The following is an 8,768-nucleotide window of genomic DNA, read 5'->3' as shown; positions in this document are numbered from 1 at the left end:
TTTTTTCCCCAAGTACAAAAGAACTCTTTAAGGAAGCTGCCTACATTTTAATTGTCAGCACAGGGGTATCTGTTTCCAGATTTTAAGAATATATTTTCCTCAGTTTCTCTTTGCTCTTGGAATATGCACGAAGAGGCACCGCCCCTCGCTCAGGGGGCGAGGACGCCAGACCTGCACGGACGGAGTACAGGTGCGTGGGTTAAAGGAGATCTGGAGCTGCGGACAGTACTCTGCCCTCGTGAAGTACTCTAATGTGCAGAAAGACTCGACTTGCTTGTGGGGTAACGTGAAAGCGCTTTGAACTGACTGATTTGTGTTCTGAGGCGGAAAACGGAGAGCCGCTGTGAGCAGGATTCGAACCTGCGTGGGGAAACCCCATTGGATTTCGAGTCCAACGCCTTAACCACTCGGCCATCACAGCCTAGTACAAGGATACATTTTACCGTTTAAAAATATAAATTTATAAGACCCTGAGAGCTATAATCCTGTCTCGCATTGCCCACTGTCATTCATTCCCACATCCCACTTTTACTCTCCAGCATCGCTGGCCAAATAGGGGCTTCTACTGTTGCTTATTTGGCAACAGTAATTTGCTCAGAAAAACACAAAAAGAGATTACTCTCAAAACCTCTCATCAGACGTCTCCACACTGTCCCTTCCCAATCTTACCCAATTCCATCCACCCCTCTCCTCCAAACTGCCAAATATCACCTGTCTGAGAGAAGTCAACATTCCAGCATGACAAGAATCCCTGACTTTTAATTTTCCTACAGTCTTCACGGATTACCTGATTTTGCTTCATGGTTGTGGTAGGGAATGGATGAAGGAGCTGTATTAAAGCTGTGGAGAACCCTATTCAGTTGTGCTGTCCAAAGACAACCTGTGCTTCGCTGCAATGGAGGATAATTTGGCAGAATCAACCAATATTTCAAACATGCATGCCCTTCGAGGCAACATCTCCACGAGTGTGTGAAGTATATTTACACACATGAAAGATGATATTGTGCTCAAGCTTATTCTCTGCCACATTATCATAGCAAGATCTGGGAAATGTCCAATTGTCAGAATTATTTAATTAGATAAATTATGGCACATCTACAAAGTAAGTTACTTTGCATATTTAAAAGAAAATGAAGACGCTCATCGAGAGGCATATGTATTTCTAAACAGAACACTGTTCAGAAAAATGTGTATAGAATGCTAACCATGGAAAAAATAGATCTGTATTAGATTGTATGAGCATTTTACAGAAAATCTCTTGAAGGATAATTAATAAACTTATGAAAATAGTAATCAGTTGAGGGACTGGCAATTGAGAGAAGGAGTTCAGAAGCAAGAGGAAGAAGTTCACTGCATGCCTTTTTAGACTTTGGGTGTTACTTATTCAAAAATTAAATAAAAACTCAAAAAAAAAAAAAACCAAAACAATATAAGTGAAGAAAAGATGGGAGGGAGAAAAACTTCTTACAAGAGTCCTTCTCCTCTGGAATGGTGAATAGAGCCCTGTTCTGTAACTCAGGCAATACCAGTTTGAAACTTTGAAAGAGGCCTTGCCTGGTGTCCCACACAAAGCTAATAACACAAATGCAATTTGAGACCATTCTGGAAGCTTGATGCAAAAAAGGCAAGAAGGCCCACAAATGGCATTTTCCCATCACATCCATTTCATTTAACACCTACTAATATACTAATTGACTTTTTTTTTATTGTGAACTAATTAACTTTTTAAAATTACTTATTAACATCTATGCCTGCCTGGACAAAAGATTTATATAAACTGATTTTTTTTCAGTTACTTGGGCATACTTATATAATTCCATTTATCTGGAAGAGTGCCCAGCATAAATAAAGTGTTCAAGGAATGGATGTCAGATGAATAGAGAGGGCATGTATATAGATTTGCTTTCCCTTTCTAAAGTTCCTCTGCCTTACATGGACCTTCAAAATACCTTATTTAATAACATAGCATCATACACAACACTGACTCCAAACAGGGGGCATATTCTGTTACAAAGGAAGTGGAGTAATGGTCTCTACCCCAGTTCACTGGCCTCTTGTTCCCCATCACTCAAAAGCAGATGGTCTCACAGTATGAGGAAATACCCTACTGAATGCTCAGGTATGGTATACCTAGTAAAAAATTATGAGAACTGCCTTTTAGGATGATGCACATGTCTTAAATCTTTTACCCTATGGTACCATCTCCATCACAGTCAAGAAATAGGTCCTAGAATCAAGATGTAGAGGTGGAGCTGACCCTCTCAAATTATTATATAAGAATGCATGGAAAGGATTTCTAGGTTTTTACTTAAAAAAAATTATGGTGAAGTTTAACTTTACTCTTAAAAATAGAAAGAAATAACTGTAAAGTTTAATTTTACTCTTAAAAAAATAGAAAGGATTGTTGCTTCCTATCACCATAGCCTTGGCCTTGGTGATTTGTAAGACTTATTCCAAATGGAGGAATGATTCCACCATGCTTTGCACTGGTGCGCCTCATGCTTCTGAGACAGACAGAAAAGTATAGTCACTATGGATGAAGTAATTGGTTCTTCTCACCATGGAGAAACTGTGTTTTCTGACACACAGAAACGAAGAGGACCGGATTTGGAATGCAAGGAATCCTTGCTGTTTCCCTGCTTTCTCGGCTTATCCAGGTGAATGGAAAAATGCAGCATCATATAAAGAAAAGAAGACCAAGGTGTCATTTTCTGCAGGAGTGAAGCCTGGGTTGCTCAGACTAGGTGAAGAACACTGTTTGGCTGAGATTTCAGTAGAAAATATTAAAGAAATTGCATGGTTGTTGAAAGATGGAACCATTAGGCCTGGTGTCCAGCTACACCAGAAGGCTATAGTAGCTATATTTTATGTTATTTGACTGTCTCTCTTCTTTACTTTTCCCTCTACCTTGCATTAAGAACACCTGTATGGGATAAATTTTATGCTTCAGGTGGGAGTATTCTGAGATTGATGCCACTCTGCAATGATGAAGTACTTAATGGGACTTCATGGCCTTCCTATGTTGAGTATATGAACTTTTCACTAATGAAGAAGTGGAGTAAATGCTGAGGGGCAGAATGAATGGATACTCCTTGATTTTTCCTGATATATTCTATTTAATAGATATCCTAGGCATTCTTCCTTACCTCTCTACCCCAGGAGACTGACTGCAACAATGAGTTACCTCTGGATTAGAGTTGGGCTCATGTTGAGGTGAGCCAAGCAGGAGATCAGAGAGAGGAAGTCGAGGTTTTATTTTCCTGAATTCCTCTGTCCAAGTTCTATGCAAGAAGACTATCACCTTTTAACCAAGATAACTCTTTCTCTCAAGGCATCCAACTTAAACTAGATTCAAGTTTCTGCGCCATTCCTGTGGTCTTTTGGGAATAAGAGTTGTAAAGGCTTAGCTGACTCTAAGCCCTTGGTTACTACAGTATATCTTATGTTTTTTCTTTTTACATCCAAGCTTTTGAAAATAGTGTTTTTGTAATAAACTCTCCCTAATTTTCTTTTCAGTGTGCAATTTGATTTCTTTTGGGACCTTTACTAATAAAGTATACTACTATTTGTTTAAATCAAAGGAAGAAAAAGAAACTGTGTATGCATTGGCTTGTATCAGCATGAAAAATAAACTATGAAACTACTGATGAGGAATCAGTATCAGTACTTCCATAGTTAATAATTATTTGTTGGGTTATGAGGGAAATAAAACAGAAAGGAAAGAGAACCTAAAGTAGAAAAAATATGGGTTCCGAAATTATCGCAAAATGATGTCCCTCTTGGAACACAGCTTCTGTTTATGTTAATTAAATCTTATAAATTTATTATACCTCTCCAGATTCTCTCTCTATCAAACTGAGTAATATGAGGACGACATTTTAAGGAAAAAAAGAGTAAAATTCTCACAGATTTCCAAAGTTAACTTAAAAAAAAAAAAGACACTCCCATGCCCTGTGAAGTGTAAAAGAATGAGCATTAATTGTGGAATCTGACAAATCAGTAATTTGATTCTAACATATCTAATTGCTAGTTTTGTACCTTAAAATATGAAATTAATTATCTAAGCTTTAACATCCTCATAACCTGAAATTCATGGGGCTAATGTGAGCTTTTATTCTCATAGTAACTTGAGTTCCTAATATTTATCAGGCACTGTGATAAGCATAAGAGATTCATGGTTTATCAGGAAGATTCTTTAACATGCCCTTATGAATGTGCATTTTCATGGGGAGGGAGACATTAATCAAATAATCCCACAGTGGACTCTAAAAATGTTAGATATATGGCAAAATACATGATGCAAAGAAATAATTTAATTAGAAATTTTGATTTTGAGATCCAAAAGAAGCCTTCTTGGAGAAAATAATGAGTGTGAAGGAGTCTAAAGAAATGATATGAATTGATTAGGCATGTTGGCAAAGAAAGGTACAGAGTCCCTGTGGTGAGACACAGCAAGACAGATAAGAGAGTATTATTTTAAGGAGTCCAAAGAAGTTAGAACATAGAGGGCAAAAGGCAGAATGGTTTGAGATGGGCTAGAGTGGCAATTAGAGGTAAAGCACTGTAAAGCATTTTAATAAATGTTAAAATATGTAACAGGGATAAAATGAGATGCAAACAGAAGACTCAATACATTCTAATTTCTGTATTCTTTTCCATTATCTTCTGCTAAAAGACATAAAAATTTAAGATTATGTCTCAACTAATTTCTAATGACAGGTCAAGTATAACCTTCATGAATTTTGAGAACAATCACAGAACTAGTAGGGCCACTTCTGTCCTTTTTAGCCAAGACAAAGAAATACATTGGTCTTTGTTGGTTCCTGGAAAAATCTGTACACTGAATTTCCATGTCCAGATGGAATTCTATATTCCTGCCTGTGCCAGTTTGAAAGGATTTCTGTACCCAAGAAAAGTCACGTTTTAATCCCAATCAATCTTGTGGGAGCAATGGTTTCTTCTAATTCCTATTCAGCACTATAGTTTGGAAACTTGATTAGGTTATCTCCAAGGAGATGTGACTCAATCAATTGTGGGTATTAAACTTTATTAGATGGAGGCATGTCTCCACCTATTGTACTTGGGTCTTGAGTAGTTTACTGGGATCCTATAAAAGAGGAAACATTTTTGGAGGGAATGCCTTTTTGAAAATGATGAGAAAGCCACAGCAGAGCTGAGTAGAGGCATGAGGTTGAGAGAATCACAGAGTCCACCAGTCAGCAACCTTTGGAGATTCTGAGAGGGCAGAGAAGGACAACAGAATGACAAGAGCCACAAAGCAGAGTCCACTAGCCAGCGACCTTTGGAGGTGAAGGAGAATGCCCCTGGGGGAGCTTCATGAAACAAGAGGCCTGGAGAGGAAGCTAGCAGACAGCACTGTTTGCCATGTGCCATTCCAGATGAGAGAGAAGCCCTGACCATGTTCACCATGTGCCTTTCAACTTGAGAGAGAAAGCCTGAACTTCATTGGCTTTCTTGAATCAAGGAATTTTTATCTGGATGCCTTAGATTGGACATTTCTATAGACTTGCTTTAATTGGTACATTTTCATGGCTTTAGAACTGCAAACTTGTAACTTATAAAATTCCCCTTTTCTGGTATATTGAAGTCCAGCAGCTAGCAAATTAGAACACTGTCTCTCCCTCACAGTCATTTACCTCACATGCAGAGTATTTGTCAGAGATAACTGTGGCTACTAGTTATTAGTAGGAGTCATAATCTGGAAACTAAGAATATTTCCCTAAACTTGGTCAAGGGAGGTGATAGCTCCCACCTTCTAACTTGATTGTATTCCAGGAAAAAAAAATATTCTTAACATTTAGCAAAAGTTTTGACTTAAGTACTGATCCATATACCACTAAATTATAAAGTCTTCTTTCCTTTTATACTATCTTAGCCCCAATCATCCCTCAAGGTAGAAATTTACTTTTGACCTGAGTCAGTGTGCTTTTTTTTTTTTTTTAATCTTTGTTCCCCTTATTTGTTTATGTTTTTATTATTATTAATTAACGGAAAAAAAGAAATTAACCCAACATTTAGAAATCATACCATTCTACATATGCAATCAGTAATTCTTAACATCATCACATAGACGCATGATCATCGTTTCTTAGTACATTTGCATCGGTTTAGAAGAACTAGCAACACAACCAAAAAAGATATAGAATGTTAATATAGAGAAAAAAAAATAAAAGTAATACTAGTAAAAACAAAACAAAACAAAACAAAACAAAACAAAACAAAAACCTATAGCTCAGATGCAGTTTCATTCAGTGTTTTAACATGATTACTTTACAATTAGGTATTATTGTGCTGTCCATTTTTGAGTTTTTGTATCTAGTCCTGTTGCACAGTCTGTATCCCATCAGCTCCAATTACCCATTATCTTACCCTGTTTCTAACTCCTGCTGGACTCTGTTACCAATGACATATTCCAAGTTTATTCTCGAATGTCGATTCACATCATTGGGACCATACAGTATTTGTCTTTTAGTTTTTGGCTAGACTCACTCAACATAATGTTCTCTAGGTCCATCCATGTTATTACATGCTTCATAAGTTCATCCTGTCTTAAAGCTGCATAATATTCCATCGTATGTATATACCACAGTTTGTTTAGCCACTCGTCTGTTGATGGACATTTTGGCTGTTTCCATCTCTTTGCAATTGTAAATAATGCTGCTATAAACATTGGTGTGCAAATGTCCGTTTGAGTTTTTGCCCTTAATTCCTTTGAGTAGATTCCCAGCAATGGTATTGCTGGGTCGTATGGCAATTCTATATTCAGCTTTTTGAGGAACCGCCAAACTGCCTTCCACAGTGGTTGCACCATTTGACATTTCCACCAACAGTGGATAAGTGTGCCTCTTTCACCGCATCCTCTCCAGCACTTGTCATTTTCTGTTTTGTTGATAATGGCCATTCTGGTGAGTGTGAGATGATATCTCATTGTGGTTTTGATTTGCATTTCTCTAATGGCCAGGGACATTAAGCATCTCTTCATGTGCCTTTTGGCCATTTGTATTTCCTCTTCTGAGAGGTGTCTATTCAAGTCTTTTTCCCATTTTGTAATTGGGTTGGCTATCTTTTTGTTGTTGAGTTGAACAATCTCTTTATAAATTCTGGATACTAGACCTTTATCTGATATGTCATTTCCAAATATTGTCTCCCATTGTGTAGGCTGTCTTTCTACTTTCTTGATGAAGTTCTTTGATGCACAAAAGTGTTTAATTTTGAGGAGTTCCCATTTATTTATTTCCTTCTTCAGTGCTCTTGCTTTAGATTTAAGGTCCATAAAACCGCCTCCAATTGTAAGATTCATAAGATATCTCCCTACATTTTCCTCTAACTGTTTTATGGTCTTAGACCTAATGTTTAGATCTTTGATCCATTTTGAGTTAACTTTTGTGTAGGGTGTGAGATATGGGTCTTCTTTCAAATTCTTTTGCATATGGATATCCAGTTCTCTAGGCACCATTTATTGAAGAGACTGTTCTGTCCCAGGTGAGTTGGCTTGACTGCCTTATCAAAGATCAAATGTCTGTAGATGAGAGGGTCTATATCTGAGCACCCTATTCGATTCCATTGGTCGATATATCTATCTTTATGCCAATACCATGCTGTTTTGACCACTGTGGCTTCATAATATGCCTTAAAGTCAGGCAGTGCAAGACCTCCAGTTTCGTTTTTTTTCCTCAAGATGTTTTTAGCAATTCGGGGCACCCTGCCCTTCCAGATAAATTTGCTTATTGGTTTTTCTATTTCTGAAAAATAAGTTGTTGGGATTTTGATTGGTATTGCATTGAATCTGTAAATCAATTTAGGTAGGATTGACATCTTAACTATATTTAGTCTTCCAATCCATGAACATGGTATGCCCTTCCATCTATTTAGGTCTTCTGTGATTTCTTTTAACAGTTTTTTTTGGTAGTCTCTGTATAGGTTTTTTGTCTCTTCAGTTAAATTTATTCCTAGGTATTTCATTCTTTTAGTTGCAATTGTAAATGGGATTCGTTTCTTGATTTCCCCCTCAGCTTGTTCATTACCAGTGTATAGAAAAGCTACAGATTTTTGAATGTTGATCTTGTAACCTGCTACTTTGCTGTACTCATTTATTAGTTCTAGTAGTTTTGTTGTGGATTTTTCCGGGTTTTCGACGTATAGTATCATATCGTCTGCAAACAGTGATAGTTTTACTTCTTCCTTTCCAATTTTGATGACTTGCATTTCTTTTTCTTGTCTAATTGCTCTGGCTAGAACCTCCAACACAATGTTGAATAATAGTGGTGATAGTGCACATCCTTGTCTTGTTCCTGATCTTAGGGGGAAAGTTTTCAGTTTTTCCCCATTGAGGATGATATTAGCTGTGGGTTTTTCATATATTCCCTCTATCATTTTAAGGAAGTTCCCTTGTATTCCTATCTTTTGAAGTGTTTTCAACAGGAAAGGATGTTGAATCTTGTCAAATGCCTTCTCTGCATCAATTGAGATGATCATGTGATTTTTCTGCTTTGATTTGTTGATATGGTGTATTACATTAATTGTTTTTCTTATGTTGAACCATCCTTGCATACCTGGGATGAATCCTACTTGGTCATGATGTATAATTCTTTTAATGTGTTGTTGGATACGATTTGCTAGAATTTTATTGAGGATTTTTGCATCTATATTCATTAGAGAGATTGGCCTGTAGTTTTCTTTTTTTGTAATATCTTTCCCTGGTTTTGGTATGAGGGTGATGTTGGCTTCATAGAATGAATTAGGTAGTT

The 8,768-nt window shown here is 37.0% G+C and overlaps 1 non-coding gene across 1 annotated transcript; it reads right to left on the bottom strand.

Moving 5' to 3' along the window:
- Window positions 1-339: 339 nt before the first annotated feature.
- Window positions 340-421, bottom strand: TRNAS-CGA (transfer RNA serine (anticodon CGA)). Its single transcript has one exon. It is a non-coding gene; the product is annotated as a tRNA-Ser (tRNA).
- Between the last annotated feature and the right edge of the window lie 8,347 nt (window positions 422-8,768).

This window comes from Tamandua tetradactyla, chromosome 25 (genome assembly GCF_023851605.1).
Source record: "Tamandua tetradactyla isolate mTamTet1 chromosome 25, mTamTet1.pri, whole genome shotgun sequence".
NCBI classification, from domain to species: Eukaryota; Metazoa; Chordata; class Mammalia; order Pilosa; family Myrmecophagidae; genus Tamandua; species Tamandua tetradactyla.
Note: the sequence above shows the minus strand (reverse complement) of the source record. Positions and strands in the feature narration are given on the sequence as shown.